Genomic DNA, 23,345 nt, shown 5'->3' with positions numbered 1-23,345 from the left:
CAAAAAGTTTTATTTCCCATGGGATGATAATACTGAAGGACAGTAAACAACTTGTTCAAAACTGGGTTCAAAGCACTGCTCTGAAAGGGATGAAAGTAGATTTAACAGAAACACAGCTTCTGTTTTAGACAAATGAAGCATTTGACACTTATGGCCTAGAAATTCTATAAAACTGAAAAATTGAGTTACAGATGCTAGTAAAAATTCTGTGACTGCAGATAGCTAGATGGAAGACTGAAACCATGCTGAGTCACAAGAGAGTATTTCAGAACTTGAGTTTGTGGGTAATGAAGTAGTAATTCAAAAAGATGAAAGGAGGTGTGTTAAAATGCCTTGTCAGAGTCAGTTGTGGTGTCAAGTGCTGTATATGGACAAAGGATATCAGTTCCTGGAAAGGTACTGGAAAAACCTAGCTGCTCCCTGTATGTGGGGAGCAAGCTTAAGCACCAATGTCACAGAAGTTTTTCAGAACCTTTTTTTCACTATGTTGATTTTTGGAACTAAGAATGTTTTAAATGTAGAATAATAGACTTTCTAGTGCCAGCTGAAACATGATGTGGCACAAAGCAGGTGCTCAGCTTCTAATTTTCTGTGCTTTGTTGCTATCAACTCATCTTTGCCCACTTCTCCTACAAGCTATGCACCAGTCCCCTATGGTGCTTTCCAAATGAAATCATCAAATTCTTACTTTCCTTTGTCTCATTTGTTTCCGCCTTAGTGATCATATCAGCCACTGTCAAAAGGCAGTAATTTAGTATTGTTTGCTGCTATCTCTTAAAACAGCCATAATATATCCCTTCAAAATTTACTATCCAATCATTTTAAATGCGATCTGCTGCCTTTTTTTTTTTTTTTTTTTTTTTTTTAATTACCCACCTTCTTTTCTCTTGTCTTTACTTCAGTTGTGAAAGGATTTTTGGAGAGGGTTTGGCTTTCTTATATTTAATAACTTCCCAGCACCTGGCATTAGAGGACTCTTAGGATCTGTGGATGTAATTGTAATACTCATAAGTAAATAGTCTGAAGCAGCTAAAGGGCTGAAGTAAAATCTGTCAGTTTTAGAGCTGAGAGCTCTGAATCACATTCACATGATTGCTCTGTAGGTACCTGAATGTACTGTGGAAAAGTTTTTAGGTTTCTTTTCCCTCTTCAAGCCTCATTTGTAGCTACATTCTTTCATGGGATACAAGCAAATTCTGTGGACTTCATTGGGAATTATTCCTACTCTGCAAGTGGAGAGCAGAGCCCATGACTGGACCGAAGCCAGCGTTCTTTAAAAGTTCACATGCCTTCTATTTGCTCTCTAATTTAGACTCCTTCTGACCAAACAAAGGGAGGGGGAGAGGAATGAAAAATAGTAGCATCTGTGTCAGTAAAAAATCCTAAGGGTTAAAATAACATGATGTAAACTGTTTCATCTGTTCTTCCTACTTGCCCATTTTAATCAGAAATGAGTAAATAGAGCTTATATGCACTGAACTTGAAGAATGCTAATGGGGTGTCTGCATCATGTTGTACCCAGAGTACTTATGCCAGAATAGGAGAGCCTTTAATTCTGTAATTCTCTGAGGCAAGAAAAGCTTTCTGAAGAATTACTTTAAACTCTCATTCTAATGTTAGGCAGCCTGTTGGATTTCTGAGTTAAAAATTGCTTCAGCTTTAGTTACTAGAGCCAGATGTAACATTGACCTTAAATGGTAAAAGCTCCCAAGAGTGAAAGAGAGGCTGGCCCGAGGGGAAAGAGGAATAACTGAAGTTTTAGGTAAGTAATCTCTATAACCAGGAATAAGCTCTTTTTCAGCCTGAAACAGAACGGAACCATTTTTCCTCCTTAAAGGTACAGTACTGTGCTCTCGTGATATTGAGGAGCTGGTTCTTTACCTCTTCCCCATCCTTTAAAATTCCACCTCCTTGTCAGATTTTAGCTGCTTAAAAACTGGGTGTAGTCAATGCCACCTCATTCTGCTTGCAAACTGTTTGGGACTGTACAAGAATGAAAAACGAAGAGCTGTGTTAATTATACTGCAACTTGAATAATACAGGTATGTAGTCAGTAATTTAAGGTAACCTGATTCACAGATACTGTCATCTGCATTGTACTAACCAAGAGGGAGTCTTAGGAGCACTCCGTCTTATAGAGAAACAGATAAGTCACAGGTTGCTCTTTTTTCTTTCTTTTTTTTAATTGTATGACTTTACTTCCCTCATGATTTTAACAGTGCTGGAGTGGTTCATGTTGGTGGATTATCTACTTGTCTGGAACTTGCCTTTTAAAAAGGATTTCCAGAGCCATTTCTTTATACAGTCTGAGTTTAGTCCTGTTAGGTGTAAATTAATACCACAAAGTTGTATTTAATTAGAATGCTGTAAAGAGAAAAATATCTTCAAGTATTAAAACATGTTTCCTTTAGTACAGAAAAATCTCATTATTTGCTTTTCCTGATATTTTAGTTTTTGGTTTTATCTGTGCTATTTGGTAGGTATCCTGCATTAAAGTGTATTTAATTTCCTTGATAAATTAAAATGCATTTTTGTCTTACTAATATGTATATTAAGGTTTTCTTTTGTTCCAGACAGCAGAATGTAAACAACATGAAATAATGAGGTCAGTGCAAGGAAGTGATAGCTGAAATTGAAGACTTAGGTTTCTGTTACTAACTCATATTACTAGCAACTTGTGTTAATGAGTTGATTTTTCGAATCTGCATAGCATGGCTTCACCTGGTGAAAAATCCTCTGCAATCAGTAGTGAATTTTGATCTCTGCAGAGTGATTAGAGCATAGTTTTTAGTTTCTCCCGTACAGAGGTTGAGTGAATTTAGAGTTCTGTGTAGACAGTGTTCTTGTGAGTGCTGACAGTTACTGCATTTATGTTTCATATGATACGTGTTGTGTACACTTTTGTGAAAGTTTTCTTCATCCAGCTTCAAGAGGCTGTGATAAATGAGTCTTACTGTTAAAGCATTTCAGATCTTGTTGCAAACCTGTAATAGTTTCATTTTTCTTTTAGTGCACAGCTTAGTACGTTTAGGTTAAACTCCTAGCAGACCTTCATCTTTTAAATCAACAGTAATATCCCAAATCAACAATTATACCACACTTGGAGCCTAATAATCTAATGGTACAACTCACAGAAATCTAAGTTTATTAGAACAGTGGAAATTAAGAATCAGCCCAGTATATGAAATGCTGACTACTGAGGGTCCTCACTTATGCAATGTTCTTGTATTTCTGGTGTGCAAAGACCCTCCTTCTGGTTTGTTGATCTTGCATTGTTACTTTACTTGTGATGTTTTATGCAACCCTTCAACTTCTGCAAGGGTGTACAAGTTTAGATGGTATTCTAGAAGGTGTTTAATTTCCATGACTTATTTTTAACAATGTCTAAAAGTTGGGATGACTAATCAGTGTCTAACTCCTCCAAATCTGAACCAAGTATGTATTTCTAATACGTGATACAGCACTTCAACAACTATTGGTCTTATTTCACACAATTCTTTTTTATCTTGTAACTTAAAAGATATATTGAAGTACCTATGTGTAAATTTATCTTTAGTAAAGGTATTATGATGGCAAAAGTGTAATTTAATACAAAAAGTACAAGTTGCTTATTTATGCATTATGTGATTTGTTAACATCAGCACTGATAAGTACCTAGGATTTTCATTGTATTTAACTTTTAGAAATCCATCTGCTTCACATTCTTCTGGATTAAGTTCTAAATTGTCTGTGAGCATGAAACCTGTACACTTCCCTATCTCCTATCTTTTTATATGTCAGTTTTAATAACTATAGTCCTATTTATCTAGAACCAAAACATTGGGAATTAAGAATTATCTTGCAACCAGATTCATTACTCCAAAGTTTAGCCCCAGCTGCTTCCATTCTCCTTTCAATCAGTCTGCTTCCTGACAGTTTTTAAGGATATTTTGGTGTCAAATAACTTTTAAAAAAGTTATTTATGACAGAATATAGCAAGATATAAGGAGCTGGACCTGGGAAAGACAGATGTGAAAGCTTCTCTTTTCATGGGTCATATGTGTATGTTGCTCACATGGAGTTCTCCTTCCTCATCTATTTGCTGTTCTTAGACTAGTGTGTAAGTCCAGGAAAAGGAAGGATAAAATGGCTTGTGAGTGGAAGGGGAAAGAAAATCCTTGCTGTTTCAAGGTCTGTGGGCTATTTAAAGATCTGGGGGATTTGTGGGCAGAGATACATCTTCTTGCTGTCTTAACTTGCAGCCTTCCTGTAAACTAAGCAGAAGAATTTCCTTATGATGTGCTCTCTGCCTGTGCTTCCTTTGAAAAGTGGGTCAAAGAGATGTTTTGGATCTCATATCACTGACAGAAAGGAAATCTGAGTGGGTGATGGATCTCTGTAGGCTTCTAAACTAGTGACTCAATACATGAATTACTGCTTATGCACATGTGTAGAGCTAAGACTGTGACTGTTATGGTAGTGCTTTGAAATAATAACTCACTTTCCCTCCATGGAAGGTAGGTCCCAAGGATTCTGGCAAAGAGAGAGGGATTTGTTATTTAGAGCAAGTGGACTTGTAACCTCAGGTTTTGATGGAGAGCTTCAGCTCTTATGGCATCCCTGGATCTAATCCTCTAAGTAGGTAGATGTAATGGGTTTTTTGCTTTATTTCTGTTCCTTTAGGTTAATTTCAGTGTGTCTATCATTACTTTTACAATCTCAAAAAACAATTTGAGAATTAAATTTTACTTAGGAATTGCCAAATTTATTAAATATCTAAAAGATTGAAACAACAAAACCAAAAATAAAGACCACACACTTACATTTCATAGCTGAAATCAAGAATGCCTTACCATGTGCTGGAACTTTGACCTAACCTTAAAATGTGCAAACCACAAAATTTTTAGGTATCACAAGTAATCTGGAACCTGTAGTATTTTGGATATCTGTAGACATCTGTGGATTTGGACAAGTAAGGCTTGTAGAATATGATCTTTCCTATGCTAACAGGGATTGCTGTGGGAGAGGAGGATGAGAGGAGCAGGGAGGGAAGCATGCAAACCTGCCAGCTAACAGATGTGAAGTGAGTAGGTAAAGCTGGAAGTCTTTTCCCCAATTAAAACATATTCTGTTGTGTTTTGTTGTGATGCAATACATACTGTAGAGTCACTGCTGTCCCCTCATTTATGTGTAAATATGCCTGGTGATTGTCCAAAGAACTGCAATCTCATGCCTATAAAACACAGCCCACTAAATTAGTTACTGGGATTTCTGCAAAGACCAAAGGGGTTGAAAAGTTGATCTAACAAACAGCAGTGGTGGGGAAAGCTTTTTATGTTGGAGCTGCACACTGTTTTCTTAGCCACTGTAATGTTTTGCATCCTGAAAATGAATATGTGATAGAAATTCTGGGCTGCTGGGGCAAGTACAATAATTGCTTTGGGGTAGAGACTTGGCTTCTGAGTAAAATTATTGCTGTTTATATAAATTCTGCAGAATGTTTTGTAAGGCTGAAGTTATACATGGGGAATTTGGCTCTGAGTCTTTGCTTTTGAAATCGTCAGCAAAGTTTCCATTGACTTCAGCGTTGCCAGAGGAGGCACTTAGTGAACACCACAAAGGTAAAGGCTCTCTCGATCTGAGCAGGAGAAGGTCTATTTTCACCTATCTTATTTTTGACTTGATTTGCACTACTTACAAATTCAGTAAAATAATATGGTTTTCTGAAATTTTGGACAAGAAAAATCCTCTATTTCCTTATTAAATGTTCTCCCAGTTTCTCCAGTCTCTTTTAGTACGTAGTAGAATATAGTCAGGTCTCATATATCAATTAATGTTTCCTGTTAAAACTTCCAAACTTGTAATGAACTGTGCTGTAACTGCTGAACAGAAGAAATAAAGTGTCTAGCAATAAGTTGAAGGAGAGCTTGTAGAGAGGAAGGAAAATAATTTGACAATATATCACAATTACTTCCCAATTTTAGCCGCTGAATTTCTCATAGTTTTCTTTATAAATAACAAATTAAAAGCGCTGACCTGTGGGCTTGTGAAAATAGAATTACATGATTGGGGCTGAGTTGCAGAGGAGGGTGGAGTTTGTCCCAGGAGGAGGTGCTAAGTCCATCTGACGTTCTGCACATCACCTCAGACTTGAAAAGTCTTGGAAGCAACCCTACATATTGTGCCTTGTTCCCTTATGCCAGTGTAGTGGAGCCCATTTGGACTTCCCTGAGGGCTGTTGCAGTTAAGAACTTATTCCTGATTTTTGTTAGATAAAATTATCAGCATTACTCCAAAAGCTGGTTTAATAAGTGCAATAGTCAGACTGTCGAAACCAAAGCAGATTTATCAGAATTCCCAAGTATCTTAGGATCCTGAAGCAAGTTTAGGAAGGCATGAAAACTGCTCAATGCATTAAGTAAAAATGTCTTTAAGGGACAGGGAGAAAGAATGTGTGGGATATATTCTAAAACTTCCATGTGTAAAACTCAGGTTATCATCTTCATGTTGAGCTTTTGGGATCTGTTTGAAATCTCTTTTGCATTAAACACAGCATTAAAATGTCCCTTCCAAACCTCATATATTATGTGCTAATGGAATAGAGTCACTGGAGTATTAACAACCTTGTACCTGTGTAAGAAGCTGTTGATATTTCCTGTTGGTTTCATTTTTTTGCAAGGCTTTGACATTTTCTGTTTAACAGATTTTAAGTTTTTTTCTTAGTAAAATGGCAGACATCAGCCATCTCACTCTCTACAAAGCTGACATATAGTTGTAACAGAAGGGTGAATAATACCTAAAGATCCCCAAGGAAATCTGTCCGGTTCCTGTTTGGTATTTTTCTGTCTAGTAATGTGTTCAGAAATTACATTAAATACCAACTGATGATTTTTATTGATTACTTTAGAAATGACACTAAAATTAAGGATCCACAGGAAAAATACAACATGCAAGAAAAGTAGCCTGGGCTACATTGGGAAGAGTGTGGCCAGCAGGTCAAGAGAGGTGATCCTGCCTCTCTACTCAGCCACACCTGCAGTGCTTGTCCAGTTCTGGGCTCCTCAGAATAAGAGAGACAAGAAGATCCTGGAGAGGTCCAGCAGAGGCCACAAAGGGGGTGAGGAGTCTGGAACATCTCTCCAATGAGGAGAGGCTTCAGGAGCTGGGCCTGGTTAGTTGAGAGAAGGCTGAGAGGGATCTCGTTAATGCTTATAAATATCTCAAAGGTGGGCTAAGAGCACGGTGCCAGACCCTTTTCAGTGGTGCCCTGTGACAGGATGAGGAGCAATGGCCATAAAGTAAAACACAGGAAGTTCCATCTCAACATAAGGAACAACTTCTTTACGTTGAGGGTGTCAGAGCACTGGGACAGGCTGTCCAGGGAGATGGTGGAGTCTCTGGACACATTCAAAACCCACCTGAATGCATTCCTGTGTCACTGCTCCAGGTGACTCTGCTTTGGCAGGGAGGTTGGACTGGATGATCTCCAGAGGTCCCTCCCAGCCCTAATTATTCTGTGATTCATATTATGAAAATGTTGAGTTGTACTTACTTAAACCATCTAGCAAGTCAAACTCTCTTCTTGTAAATGGCTGTTGCTGTTTGGATTGCGTGGAGCTTTGCCCATGAACATGACCTATGGGTCTGTCTCAGTGGACTTTGTTCGCTCCAGAGAATCTGGCTCTATTCAATACGAAGACAATTTCCCTTTCTCTGTTGCTTAACAGGCAGACTTGATGGACATTTGTCCCTTCAGAGCAGGACTTGGTAAATTTCTTGTACAGCTTTTTACAAATGAGCACAGACCCACCAGGTTTTTCACCTAATGTTATTGTTGGGTAGTAGTTGGTGATATGTTTTCTTAGAACAAAGTCTTTTAAACTAATGACAAAAACTTCACAACTCACAATGTATCTTACACTCATCTGTCAGCTTGTATGATTCAGAAGTTGTGAAGCTGGGAGGTTTTTTCTTCCTTTTGAAGGTGGGTACTGTACAATCATCCTGTGTACTTATCTTCTGAGCATCTGCTTGGAAAATAAAACAACGTGCCTTTTTGACATCCAAGAAAGTGCTATAAAAAGTCTGTTGCTATGTTTAAATGCCTACACTCAGTTGCTATAGCAATAAAAATATCAAAAATGATGTACAAATTGCCACAGTGCATTACCAGCCCTTTCCTGGACAGGGAGATTGTGGGACTGAGACTGGGACAGAGGTGCACAGTGTACTGGAGAGTACAGTTGCCCTAGAGTTCCAGGTGCCCTGTGGTGTCACCTGATAGCAAAGTGTGTCCCAACTGTGTGCATCCCAAACTGGCTAAGTCAAATGAGACAGTTGGGTCCCTGCTGAGTTCAGTTTCTTCTTCATGACTTGTATGTTGAATATTTGGACCAAGTTCCCATTTCTGTGCAAGATAAGCTGCTGAAAGCATTGACTTTTCTCTAAATTCCTTCAGTCCCATGACAGCAAGTGTGAAAATCAGCTCACAGACTGCATCAGCCCATGTAGATTTTTCACCCTGTAACATCCCAGTGGTCACTGTGAAATGTCCTTGTTCCTGAGGCAGTTATGGGCACCCTGCTATCCAAAAGAAAAGAAATTAAATAGTAGCTAATGGAATCTTTAGCATCTCTGTGGGGCTCAAAGTCTTGAACCTTCAGTTGCTTCTCAAAGAAGCAGGAAATTCGACTTCCTTCTTAAAACACAGCAAGCAGAGGAAGGCATGTTATTTTAGCAACTGTAAGTTTGGTTATGGAATGGAATTGTTTCCTCAGACATTTCTATGCCTCATTCTCTTGTCTCCTGAGAAATATTAGAGGAAAGACTTGGAGAAATTGAAGCCTTGTTTGAAAGCAAAATAACTGGTTCTCTTTATTCCAAATAGCTTGAAGAATCCTCAAGATCCAAATGAGATGGCTCAAACTGCAGAGCAGTCAATTGCATGCTGGTCAATTTGCATATGGTAATCCACAACAGTCACATAATTATTTCAAGTATTTTCTCTAACGTATTCTTAGAAGTCCAGTTGAGAGGTCTGCTATCAAGACTGTATCAGTGGTGGAAATACATATTTTAAATTTTTGTTTCAGTTGTTAGTTATTGTTTAATGCTCTTTTTCAAGGCTGTTATAAACATGTTGATTAAGTGATTCTTAGATGCAGCTATGTAGTTTGAAGGCCCACTTAAATTCTGCACTACCTCTAAGTACATTTGGGCTTTTTAATTTTTAAAAAAACACTGGATAAACTACTGCCATGTACATGGATCACAGTTTTTCTCAAAATAAGCATTGCAATGTTACATACATGGTTGCATCCCTCTCATTTCTACTAGCTTCTGTTTGCGATCCCAGTACAGCATTTTTCTATAATGAATCTTGAACATCTTTGGGATTTAATTGCAATGTTTCAATTTTGGTTTTAAGTGTTGAAGAATGTGATAATTTGTATCTTTACATCTGCACAAACTCCAGTGAGTGTGGAAGCATGTGTGTTTCTCAAACGCTGTGGGGATTCTTTGTTTACTTTCCAGCTGTTCCACATGGAGTACTGGACAATTACCTGGGTTTATACTTAAATGAGAATGTCAACAGCATTGTTTGTGGGTTTGGTTTGTTGGTTGTTGCTTGGTTTTGGGGTTTTTTTACAAATCTAATGGGGGAGTCCAAATGTTAGATCCATAAATATTTATTGATACTTGTTTATTAAAGTCCTGTGCAATTAAAATTCCAAAGGTTATCCTGTTATGTCAAGCTTGGGAGGTGCTTCTGTGGCTGCACGCTGTTGTGTGCCTGTAAAACCAGCACATCTGTGCTGCATTTGCAATATTGGAACTTTTACTGTTGAGAATATGTGGTCACATGAATAGCCTAATTGGGGAAGGAGAGAGGACAACCGAGGAGATGTGTGGAACCTAAAAGCTGTAGCTTTTATTTTTCAAGATGCTGTCAAATACTCTTAACAAAGAAACCTCATTTCCCTGAGAACTGTGTCTATAGCACCCTCATCACAGTTACAATATCAGTTTATTCTGTATTTCTAAGCTATTCTATATAGTCTCTGTTTCAGATGCTGTACATCTGAACTTGCATCTGCCATGGAAACACAAACTTCCTGATATCTGTCAGTTCCTGCACCAGCTTAGCTTGAAACTCATCACCAGCTTATGGCAGTGCAGGAGGAAGAGGGAGGCCTGAACACACAACATTAGCTACATAAGCTTTTTTTCTAGAGAAAAAGTACTACATGGCTATGTTTAGAGACACATTTCTCTTCATATGTTGTCTACTAGCCTTCTTTACGTGTTAGCTATGCATTTATTCTTTCCAAAATCTATTTTTGGTATTGTTTTCCTTGGACTAAAAATTATGCTGTTATTCTGGTTGTCAGCCAAGTATCTTTCCCCCGTCTTCCCTGCCCTCCCCTCATTCCCTCCCAGTACCCTTTGAACTTGTCCAACTTGTTGAATTTGGCAGGAGAGGATTGCAAAAGTATTAAACTCCTATAAGTGAAAATCAGTGGTGTGGTAAGAGAGGAGAGACTCAGCTTAGTGCTGTTAAGAGGAAAGGCTCCACTGTGAGCTGAAATTATCACTGATTCTGTTTGATCTGCCAGCTGGCAATCTGGCATGTGTGAAGCTTAAAACTAAGCACAGCAAATGCTGTCTCTTGGCTCTCCAGACTGGTAGGAGACCAGGAGACATGTAAGCTTGCTGTGAGGGAGATAAGACACAAAATCATCAAAATAAAATACCCGAAGAAAAGGTTTTGATAGCTCAGCTGCTTAGAAACAACCCATTTTTTAGTGTAGGGAGACATAGGTTACTAAATGACCTGTTTGTGCACTGCTATCTTTATTTTGGAAAAAATTCGTCAATGTCTGTGGAACAGATCGAGAAAGCTGCAGGCTGATAACTCCTGTGATTTCACACCAAGTTCTAATAGTTGGTGGCAGTCCATATGTTGTCTGCTTTCTAAAGTGGTGCAGAGCACTGTTAGTTTGTAACAGACACCCCTCATCTATTTTGCAGATTTTTCCATCGAGGCTGCAATGCCTAAAAGGAAAAGGTCTGAGGTTTCTGCAGTCTTTGGGAACAGGCTATAGACTCTGCTCAGCCTGCTCTTTTGGCATGTCAGTCAGGTTCATGGGAATGTTGTTAGTGCACAGGTTCTTCCCATGGCAAGTAAATGTCAGCCATCCGGGTAGAGGCAGCCATTCTAATTAGGCTTTCCTTATGCAACAGATGTTTTGAAGCGCAGCCAGGGAGAATAAAGTAATATCCAGAGACAGCAGCCCTTATCTGCTTTCTGGTCATTTAAAGAAGGCATTTGGGGCTCGGGAATCTGTTCCCTGAAAACTTCCTTGCACTTGAAGTGGTTTCTCCACCAATTGTGTCCTTTTGTGCATGTTCAAGGTCACCAGGCAAGGTCTGAGGCTGATGGAACTCCAGGAGTTCTACATCATGAACGCTGCTCATTTGGACTCATTACTTTAGGTGCCCTTTAAATCATCTGTCATAGGTTTAGGGGTTTGTTTGGTTTTTTAATATATAGAAAAATACTGGTCTCTTTCTCTAAAGATTATTCAGAGCATGCAGATAGTTGGTTTATGGATAAGGAGTGTTTTTGTTCTTCTCCTTTTTAAAAAATAACATTGGGAAAACCAGCAACGCTAAACAGATGCTCTCAACATGAGATATAGTGATCCTGTAAAAGAACTCCCCTTCTGTCTTCCTTCAGCTCACTTCAGAAGTTTCTAGAGATCCTTTTTGTTGAAGTAAACTTCAGTGAAAAATGGCAGAATGAGATCTTATTTGCTCTTAAGCAAAGTGACTGCACTTTGTTTCTGTTACTCACTGGCTTGTTATTCTGTGATGATTTGAAAAAATTAACCTGTGGTAAGATCAGGTTTTCTTTCTTTGCCTGATCATCTGCTTGGAAGGAGTTGTTAATTTTGCTTGAACAAACAAAAAATCCCACCCTTTTCTATTTAGTATTGAATTTGTTTCTCTATATTTAAAATAGGAAGCTCCTACTTAGAGCATTGCAGCCATCAGCCTGCTGAATATTCATTATCCTTTCTTCACCTGTGCTGCAAGGCATTATGCTGACCATGAGAATTCCAGACCTTAAATTCCTCTCATAGGTCATAAACTTTCTGCTTGCATTTTAAATTTTACTTCTGTTGTTTGAAACAGTTGGGCTAATTTCTCATTTGTGGGTCTCATCCAGTGCAGTGAGTAAGGAGCCCTGTATACATGAGAGTTGCACAAGTCAGTTGTTATTCTGACAATTTTTAACATATTTCAATTTTTTTTTCTTTATTAACATATATGTTACCAATTTTCTGGTTTTTAAATGCTGCTTTATAAATAATTTTAATTAAACTGTTCAGTAAAAATGAAGACTAGGGTTATAGATAAGATATGAAACCTAAAAAATGTTCCTAGAAGATAAAAATCATTGTTGGATTGCCTAATTAATATCCAAAAACCTATATTTTTTCCCCATAACTATCAAACATTATTCCACTGAACTGAATGCTCCACCTAGATGGATGTTGATAAACTCAGGATGTAAGTGTGCATTCCTGGTGGCTGGAAATGCAATGTGCTTCAGGTATTATATAAAAGTGAGATTTAGTTCAGCAGTGCAAGAAATGAGACAACTGTTTTTAGGTAACACAATGATTTTTGCTACAGTGAATTTAATCATTTGGATTAGTCTGAAGCAGTGTTTATTCCACAGTACCATTTATTCCATCTGATAAACAATTCAGGTGAAGAAGCAAGACCAGTGGCCAGTTTCACTTAAGTGCAGTGGGGAGTGATCATTTCTTCTTCACAGTAGTAAATCTTTGCTCTATTGGAAAGTGCTGAAGAATTACATGCACAGCATTTTGAATGCTCTGTGTTTCTTAAAATGAAAAAAAAAAAAAAAGGCAAAAAAAAAAAAAATCACCTTTCCCAAAATATTTGTAGGACATAGTGAAAAATGTGTCATTATACAGTGAAGAACCAAATCGCTCGAAGAGGTCAGAACTCATTTGTTGTATCCCTCTCTTTCTTAAGCACACAGTTTCATTATTTTCTGCTGCATTTGTGCTATGAAATAATGACTTAAGTGGGTGAAATTTAATGTTCTAGTCAGCTAATAAGATTAAATAATGTACCAGTGCAAAGACTATTCAGCATGTTTTCAATATTCAGACCTTCCTCAGGAATATTAACTCACCACAGTAAGGGCTGCAGCTGGGCAGCTTTGTGAGAGTGAAGGGAACAAATAACTGCTCTGTGTTTGCAGAGTAACCTGGCTAGAAAAGTTGCGTGACTTATGAATGCCTGACTTTTGGATTGGTGTAGTTGAAGAAATACAAATGAAGACAGAGTATGAACCTAATGAGTGGACTAAATACTAATTGCTACTAATACTAATTACTCCACTGATTGTAATTCAAACAAGCTCTGTGATTCGCATTTGCTTTTTGCCTCACTTCAGTTCAAAAGTACACTTAACACATATTTAGAATTAAAGTGGATTTTTTCTGTGTATGATAGAAAAGTGTGGTGCCATTCACGTGGGTTTGCCAAGTGTTGTGGTAAGTAGTGTAATTGCCCTGTTTTTTAATCTTCTAGATTCCATTGTTTCATCAGAAAATAATTTCTGATTTAACTGGATAATGAGAATTTTAGAAAAAAATCATAGCTAGTTCTGACTTTAAATTTAAATATTTCCTTTAATATAATTACATAAATGGCATGTTCAGTTAATAACTTTATCCTCTTTGTTCTTAAGCATATTGTAAAAATATACTTGTTTTGTTTTCAACAGGGTTAAAAACATAACACTTGGAGGGAACACTTAGAAAATGAATTTATAAGTTGTCTTTAAGTGCCATGGAAATTCAAATAAGTGTTGCTCTAACTAAGAAACACAACAACAAAAAAGTTTGTGTTGGAAGAAAATATGTATGTGCCTTAGAAATGTGTTCAACACAATTCAACATCATCCTCTTTGCAGAGATCAAACAGTGTCATTGGTATTAATTTATATGTAGATAGATTTAAATTTTTTTTTTGCATAGGTATAGCATATATGCATAGATTATGCATTTTGTTTGTTAAGCTTTCTTGGCAATTGTTACTTGTTTGTAGTCAGTTGTTGGGTATAAAGAAGAAATGATGGGAAGATGTGAAAAAAGATTAGTGAAACATACATTAACTGTTTCTAGAAAATCTAGAAACTCTGGTTCTAAGGTCTGGCTTTCTAGTTCTCTCATTTCTTTTGATCTGTGAGGAAAAATATTGGGAAGATGATTTCCTAATTACTGCAGCCTGGGATTTGGATAGAAGAGAACATTAATAAAGAGAATTAAGATTTAAATTCTTAAGAACTTAATTTCTTAGCCAATAAAATTAAGAATTAAGAGAAGGATAGAAACTGTCTCTCTTTAGCTTACTATTCCTTCCACTGCCCCAAGAAAATTTTTTGGAAGGTAATCTGAAGTAAGTCACTTCAGGAAAGGCCATAATGTAAAAAAGGTTAATTTTAACCTAACAAAGTATGTCTCCCTGGGCTTCTCTGTAGTCATCTGAGAAGCAAAAGGTTTCTGCAGAATGCAATTTAGAGAGCCTAAATTAAATTCCTGATTTTAGGACAGGAACTTTAATTGATTCAAAAACAAGAAAAAAACCCAAACCAACCAACTAACAGAAAATTTCAGGAGAAAAATGGCCTTAGGCTAAAGTGAGTCCTCATGATGGTTCCCTTTATACATATTCTCATGCCTCTCAATATGTTGAAGGCAAAAGTGGTATTATTAATAATCCAGGAGTGAAGATGAAGAACAGAATGAAATAGGTCTAGGCTTTTCTTCTCTTGATCCTTGCCTGCAGAGAACATCAGCTTTGGTGTTACTGGTTTTGGTAGGAGCACTTGAAAGAGATCTTAGATCAGCATTTAGCAACTGTATCCAGCTGTATCCCAGCTGATGGATCTTTGAATGAAAACAGCAATTTCAGCTGACAAGTAAAAGCAGATATCTGCATTGTCTGTGAGACAACAGTTGCTTCCTCAGCTTACCAAGTTTTGATTTCTTTATATCACTCTAATAGCTTCAATACGACTCATGCAAAGGTGGTGTTCAGTTTAACTGAATTGATAAAGAGACACAAGCAAACTAGATAAAGTTTCATAATGCTTATCAAATCACAATACCTAAGACACAAAACTGAGCTTGAGAGCTTCAGGGGGAAGAGGGATGCTGAGGTGAAAATTTGGCTTTTGGGTGTTGGAAGAACTGTTTGTCATGTTCCTTTACTTACCTGTACTCCCAGGATTTGCTATTAGGAAGCTTTCCCTGCTTAGTCCTGTCCTGCAAGCCATACAAAAAGAGGACAAGGTGTGACCTGCCAAGGTTGAAGGCATAATCGTGTTGCAGCAAAACAGCACAGGGAAAACCTGCAGGTTTAGAGGCAAACAAAATGTACAGTTTGTCTCTTCAAAGTATAGAGTGGAACCTTTGATTGGAGGTTTGTCTCTTTCTGTAGTGAGTGGAAGTTTTTAGTGTGCTTTGTGGGAAAAAAAAAGTAGGTTTCTCACAAAATTTTCTAGACAAGAATTAAATGTAGTTTGTTTTGGTCTTGTGCAGCTATGATGGAGTATCTAGCCATAGTGAATGAAAACTTAGAATGGTATATATTATCTCTTTATTGTTAAAGCAACCTTATTGTGGAATTTCTGTTATAAATTGAGTGTACTGGCACACAAGGGAAATAATACTTAGAGTGTGAAATAACTTTTAGAGTTGTGAAGTCAAGTGGCCTTTTTCAAAATTTTAATATCTTAGCTGGGAAGGCCATCCATTGTAACTTAGACCAATCTTATATTTTTGTTTTTTACATTTCTCTGCTTAATAAAACCTGATATTTATACTGGTTGAACTAGTGAGAAATATTAGAGGAAGAGAAGTATTTCAAGCCACTATCCCAGAAAATGAATTTATTCCTACTGCTGTATATTCTCTAAGAGAAAATCAGTGGGAGTGCAAGAGCATCTTAAGACATTTCCCCAGTTTGTACCATTGATTTGAGCTGATCATGTTTTTTCTGACTCAGCCACATGTGAGGCTTTTGGACCAGGGATGTAGGCAGCATTGTACAGCTGACTACATGTGACAGGGAGAGGTGTCATCTCAAAATGAAAGAGACACATTTTTGCAGTGAGAACAATCGTTCACTGGAACAACCTCTGAAGAGATGTGGTAGTGTCCCCATTGCTGGAGGTTTTCAAGACACAGTTAGAGAGGATCATCAATAATCTCATCCAAGCTCCCTTTCCCACAAAGGGTTGGGCAGGTCAGTCTTTCAAGGTCCCTTCCAACCTGGGCTGTTCTGGGATTCAGTGATAATAAATAGGAAAAAGATGGAGAACACCAGTAATATTTTGTAATTGAGAGCTGTGTAAATGTTCACGCCAGTCTCAGCTTCTGATTTTCTGGAAGTTTCTGTATTGATTTGCACCTGTGTCTTCTATTAAAAGGCACTGAAGACAAATGGGATTTTCTTCACAAAGCCATAAAATGGGGGATGTCCTTTAGTGTGTGTGTAGGCAAATGTGCCTGTGCGTGTAAGACAGCAAAGTATGGAAAGTGCTGGTTTACTGTCATTTCTCCTGTGAATTTCAGTTCTTTCTCGATGATGCATCTTAAAGAACTGAAAGCACTTTCAGTGACCTGCCACCCAAATAGCCTCTAAAAAACATCTGACGATTGCTCATCTGCAAGAATCTAAAACGTGACAAAGCAGGGAGATGCCAGACATTCTTCAGGCTGAGATATGTTTACTTCTTCATGAAAGCTGCTTAGGAATCCAGCACAGTATCATCCTGGGTCTTAGTCCTGGCTGTGGTCTTAGCATGTACTGTTTGTATTAACTAGAAAAATGTAAGAAAAATTCCTTTTCTCCTATTGCTTTCTTCTGCCTGTTGTTCTGTCCATTCTTCATCCATTTCTTCAGCATTGCCAATTACATGTGATGGACAAAAATGTGCTTTTCCTTTGTTTACTTTGTCACAATCAGTTCCTTTCAGAAATTGAAGCTGCTGCCACCACTGAACATAAGGGCTGCACATCCAGGTCTTGCAAACCATTCATCTCATCCCACACAGGGATCATGTTCATGCTACTCCAAAAGCTGAACCCTTCTTTAACACTGACTGTTCTCAACCATCTGCAGCTCAGGCTTTTCCAGGTCCAGGGCTGTATAGAATTACTGCTGTACATCTCCTCTACATGTATCTGACCTCTGTTTGCATTGACTTATGTGCTCCAATTATTTTTCAACTTCCTGTGGTAACAAATTCAATTATTTATTTATATACTGTTGTTAAGGAACTTCTTTGCTACTCAAGCACTTGCCTAGTAACTGCTTTTGGCATCCTTATCTATATGTACTCTGAGGAATTGAGAGCGAATAATTAATAGGCCACCCTCTTCAGTCTATTCATCACTTTCTAACCTGTTTCTATCCAGAAGTGTCCTTTTTTGCATGGAGACCATTTGCAGTTACTGACCAGTCTTTCTTCTATGAACCATTTGTTTTTACGTTGTTGGGGGTTTATTGTTAGTCTTTTTTGGGGGTGTGTGTGCTTGTTTTGTTTGGGGTTTTTTTTTGAGGTGTGACTAGAACTGTTTTAAAGATTTGGTCTCACATTCTGTGCTGTTTTCAGCTCTTTCCTATTAATTCTTGACATTTTTGCCTTTTTGGCTGCTGCTGAATGCTATTTTCAGGGAACTATTCAAAATTACTCTGAGCTCTTTCCTGACTTGTAAAATGCAATGATGGGGTGTTATTTAAGTGTGTTTTTTATATTTGTTTTTTTTCTCTTGTGCATAGATTTGCCTTTTTCACCTGACATTTTATTATTCAGGTGCTCAATGCTCAATATTGCCTAAACTACCTTGGCTGTCTTTAGCTCTGATTTTCCTGTCTCATCTTTAATCATTTGTACAGACTCACTTTTCTAGATTCTTCAGGGCTTTGTTGAAAACCTCAGTACCATGGAAGTGTAATGTCTGCAGCACACAGAACAACTTCTGTCCTTCCTTCAGTTACAGGAGGTATTTCTCTTTTGTTCTATGGGAGCAGCTTCCTTAAGATGCTTGATAGAAAATTTTGTCAAAACCTCTCCCTGAAAAATACATCTTGCCTGCATTAAAATGCTTGTTGATTTCTGTAAATGAATTTAATGAAATAGCAAAGTTAGACTGCTGGACAGTCCTGTATTAATTTATCCTTCTTCTATCTGGATCTATTTAGTAATAAAATATTACATTAATTTCTTATCTAGGACTGTTATTATCTAAAAGTTAGGAACTAGGATGAAAGTCTTAAGTGATAATAAAGTTATAAAGCAATCAGTTCTCAAATCAGAAGTTTGTTTTGTTTGGGCAGAATAACAAAGCAGTTCAAGGTCAACATCAAAATATTGAAGATGTTTGGAAAGAATGAGCATCCTTCATTTTGTGCCTTTTATCTCAGTCTCTTTAAGGCTATTTATTTGCCTTCCATTACCTCAGGTAGATAATGCACAGCTTTTTTTTTTTTTTTTTCTTGGCATTTGCCAGAATGTTGTCCAGAGGCACTCTAAACACCCAAAACTTTGATTAACAGTAAAAGTTTTGATGCACTGGTATTTCAGCATTTCTTCTATTAAGATTAGTCTTATCTTATTAGTCCTATGGTATTGTTAAAATTACAATGAGTTCCTATATCTTCTTTTAAGAGGTATTTTCTGAATAATTTACCTGGTTTTGTATTTTTTATTTCATAATATATTAGAATCACAGAGTCTTTTTCATTCCATAATTCTCTACAAGTCTTTTAAACTTTAAATAATGGGTTCCATTACTTTAATGCAACCTTGTTTACTTTATTTGACATAAAGAAGGGAGAGGTAAGGTAATAAATCTTAATGTTTGTGACTACATACTTATTATATACAAATTGTTTATAAGTAGGCAAATAGAGAATGCCATTTTGACTCATCATATATAAAGCTGTAAAATTAGCAACATGACGATTTCTTAGTAGAGTGATGACAAGAGCAATACTGAGCTCCAGCATAGCTTATAAAGTGCAATGAAGCAGGACTAAGAAACAGGAATTTGGGTCAGTTTTACTCAGTATCAAGATGTGATTGCTGCTCCTTTCCCACTTTGTCTCCTTGCCCCTCTCCTGGGAGATAGCAAACTCTCAGCAGCTGCAATGGAACAGGAGTGTTGTACAAACTCAGTCATTTGCTGCTTGTGAACTGAGGGACTGAAATGCAATTCCATGCCTTACTGCTCTTACTGCAGATATGGAGTGCCCTGAAAAGACCAGACAATTGCAGTAGGTCTGATATTTCTGTGGCAAATCTTGACCCATGGCGTGTTCTGGAGTTTAAGTCTCATAGAATATGAATAACTGTTCCTTTTATGTCCTTCTCACATCCCCTATTTTCATTTTAGGTTTTGAGGTAAAAATGTCAAAACTAGTATATGAAATGCCGCCCCCAAAGTGTAGAATTCTCTTTCCTTGCAGAAGCAGTTCTCTGGTTTAAACTCATCTCTTTCCTAGGGCCTCCCTGTGCACAACACTGATAAAACCATACCAAATGAGTGTGGGGTTTTTTGAGATGTTGATGAGATGAGATTGTGCATAGAGCTGGTACATTATTTTTTGGATCAGCTCCTGGATATAATCAGGAATGGAATGGTGTTGGCTAAATAATTTTATCAGGGAAAGATTTTGACAAAGGACATGAGGAACGTTTTGCTACATTTGGCTTGTGCTATTCCAGAAGAGCAGAGCTGTTGTTTTCCTCAAATCTTTTTTTCTGAACTGTTGAATTACCCAGAAAAATGTGGGGTTTTGGTACAGAATGTGCCAGTCAATGCATAAAAATTCCTTTTTTCTGATAGTTTTGATTTTTATTATTACCTTTCCTCGTCCTAGGTTTTGGAAAGCAGAACTCGGCTGTCCTCAGTCTTTTCATTTCAAGGCTTTGTTTGCACTGGGAGTTTGGACATAGTGTTATTTTCAAACTATGATGTTCTTACAGTAAGCATTCCCAAACTGATGTACTTTTCCATTTAAATTTAATTTTTAGAAGTTGTGGTAGGAAGAGGCAGCATATTTACAGCACAATTCAATTTATGTACTATGTAAAGGCTGCTTGCAAAAGGGTTAGTCTCACAAAATTCACCAGATGTTATTTATGACTGAAGTTTAACTCAGTGCTGTGCCTGTATTATAAAATAACCTTTTAAAGAATGCAAATTAATATTTTACTTTGTGAGATATAAGAACAGCCATGTCATGAGCATGCCTGATGGAGCAGTCTCTGTGCTAACAGCTTGTTTCTGTATGATGTGTGAATTTCGGAGTATTTATTTCACCTCTGTCTTAATTACGACATGCAACACCTTTGCAGCCCTCAAATTATTAAATCAAATATGCTGTGTTGGTTTCACCTTGAAATGAATAACTGCCTCAATCAGCCCATTTAGCAAAACAGCTACTCTGAGGAATTCAGATGCTGATTCAGTAAGTGCCTCATTGGAGGGTATTCCAATTCAATTCATTGCTAACTTGGCCAGTAAAATGCACATAGAATATCTTTGCTAAATGCATCAGTAACAAAGTGTTCTTTCTGCCTCTGAATATTGTGGGTCTTAGCTTTTAAATACCAGTTAAAAAAAAAACCAAAACCAAAAAAACCAACCAAGATCAGGCTTCATCCAAGCTCCTGAAAGCCTGCCTTTACATAGTACCTAAGTAGAATTGTGCTGTAAATATGCTGCCTCTTCTTATCACGCCTTCTAAAAACTAAATTTAAATTAAAAACTGCATCAGTTTGGGAATGCTTACTGTAAGAACTTCATAGTGTGAAAACAACACTGTGTGACTGCATCTGAAGGGTTCTTGTCAGAAGCACAGTCAGTAGGAAGGAATAACACAGCACTCAGAAATCTGTAAATGATTCAGCAATACAGGCAAAAGACCTTCTACAAAGTGTGTTTGCAGAATCTTATATTGCGTTAATAGATCTTTTGAGAAAGAAAGAGCTTTTGGCTCCGGTTTTGCTTTGACATCACACCTGATTGCAACACTGAGGATTTCCTCCCTCACTCCACCTCTTTGGAGAATACTAAAATTGAACAATCATCCTTTGCATTATTAATCTATTATTATTATTGGTGGTGGTCGTGGTTTTTTTGTTGCTGCTGTTGTTATACCTGATTTTAGAACGAGATATTGACAAGAGAAATTAGTGTTGCTGCTGCCCTCAAAATTGTCTGTTTCTAGGAAAAAAGCTTAAGATGTGGCATTACAAAATATTGCTGTTTTTTCACACTTCTGTATTGTATGCTGGCAGGAAGGAAGAGGTGATATGATGAGCTTTGCTTTTTCACAGACAGCTAGTCCTGCAGGTTTCATGTGTACTCTAGGCATAAAATTGGACTGTTCCTAGCAAAAGCAACAATTCTTGTGACCTAATATATAGCATCCCCAGATCAGAGTTGTGGCATTGCAGCCTGGATGAGTGAACTACCAGGTCTGTAGAAAAAAAGTAAGCAATCAAAATCCACACAATGGCTGTTTAATTAAGTAAGTTGATAGTGAAGATATTCCTGTCCTAGTGTACAGCAACATTTGAGAAAACATTCAGTGGACTAGGATCCATAACTCTTTTCTCACAAAAAGGAAGTGAAACACCTTTGTGCACTTTTGGCGGGTGTTCATTTTTGTAATGCAAAAATAGGTGTCCATGCATCACTAAAGTAAGCAAATGTCAATCTGATTGTGTCCAGAAAGGATAAAATGGGAATAAAACACTTGTTTTGCTGCTTTGCCATTTATCTGCAAAATGTAAAGCCAAGTATAATCTCCCTGCTTGAAAGCCCACAGTTGCATTCTAGATCCCAAAAAAAGCTATTTATTGTTGGTTTGTTCAACCAAGTTTGCCCTCTGGGATTACCCTTTCTGATTGGGAAAGAAAGAATTTAGTTTGATTTCTTCATTTGGAAAATTTTTTGCCTGAGTAGCAACAAGATTCTTGGGTCACTAAGCAATAGTGTTCTGCCCTAATTGCCTTCAACATATTTGTTTCTAAGTCAGGCTGTTAGTAGTTTTTTCCAAATTATGCAAAGTTGATATCCTGCTGCCCTGCAAAGCAGAATAATTTATAGGATGTTTCTATGTAGAAATTTCTTTCAAACATTGTACTTCATATAGAAACCTTAAGGTTTTTCTTTTAAAAAGGATGAATTGACACCAAGAAACACTGATTTTTTTTTTCCCCCCTAATCTTATCTGTCTCCCCTCCACACAAATGTATTTGTTCTCTTTTTACATTTACTAAGAATATAGTCAAGTGGCAATTTGAGAAAATATCGACTCAATCTCCCAACTCTGCCTACACCCTAGACAAAAATAAATGTGTAACTAGAATGTGATGTATAATACATCCAGTCCAGACAGCAGAAACATCTAGGTTTCTCCAAATCTGTGAAAAGGAGTAGAAGAAAGAAACCCACGTGACTCTGTGTGACTGAGTACATGAGGCTCATTTAGGCAAAAGCATGTTGGGTGCTATTATTATCTCCTGGTATTCTGAATGGTGCAGTTTCTGTTGGGAGATTCATCAGTGCACAGGTCCTGCATCAGAGGGGTCCTTCAGCACCACACAACAAGACTGGCACTGCCTCCTAAACAATTCTACTTCTAAATAGGAAGTTGTCTAGGAGGAGGAAGAGAGCAAAATTTTTTTACTCACATATAATTTCAACTTTTTTTTGAATTGTCCTGTTTTACGTTCACTGCCTTTGTTGTAATAGACTTTTTTCCGGGTACTTCCTAGCTCTGGGTATGTTTTGAACTGCCCTCCTGAATGACACCAAGTGTACTGTTCTCCCACTCTTACCTTCACACTTTCTTACATGCTGTTCCTTATGCTTAGAAATCCTTACTCTCCATGCCAAATATCCTCCCACTCTATATTCACATTCTTCCTTTAAACTGCATTTCCTTAAAGTCTATAAAAAATAATCTGTAAATTAAGAAGTATAGCAACTATGCCTTGCGATCTGTCTTCTGATCATCAGATTTGCTCCTGTTGGCTGAATTCTTTAGCTTATGCATAATACTGAAAAAAACCAGGGATTCATTCTTCCTTAATATCACATGTACCATCTTTTTCATTACATATATACATATAATTTTATTTTAAAGTACCCCAAAGTTCACCCCAACTGGTTTCCTAGAGGCCACGTGCCTGAGCAGTGCTTTCTGTTGTCTTCTTGCTTTTCCTGCTGAAAACC

The 23,345-nt window shown here is 37.4% G+C and overlaps 1 protein-coding gene across 15 annotated transcripts in view; it reads left to right on the top strand.

Annotated features, from left to right (window-relative positions):
* Nucleotides 1–23,345, top strand: part of IRAG1 (inositol 1,4,5-triphosphate receptor associated 1) — a 98,280-nt gene that overhangs the window by 33,847 nt on the left and 41,088 nt on the right. For 5 of the 15 annotated variants that reach the window (XM_041464684.1, XM_041464668.1, XM_041464681.1 and 2 more), the window contains exon 1: nt 1,854–2,042. The exons of 7 other annotated variants lie outside the window; for them this stretch is intronic. The gene's annotated coding sequence lies outside the window, so the exon portion shown is untranslated. 3 more of the 15 variants (XM_041464669.1, XM_041464675.1, XM_041464673.1) reach the window with 3 other exon arrangements.

Source organism: Pyrgilauda ruficollis, unplaced genomic scaffold (assembly GCF_017590135.1).
Source record: "Pyrgilauda ruficollis isolate IOZ18807 unplaced genomic scaffold, ASM1759013v1 scaffold182, whole genome shotgun sequence".
Lineage (NCBI taxonomy): Eukaryota > Metazoa > Chordata > Aves > Passeriformes > Passeridae > Pyrgilauda > Pyrgilauda ruficollis.
Note: the sequence above shows the minus strand (reverse complement) of the source record. Positions and strands in the feature narration are given on the sequence as shown.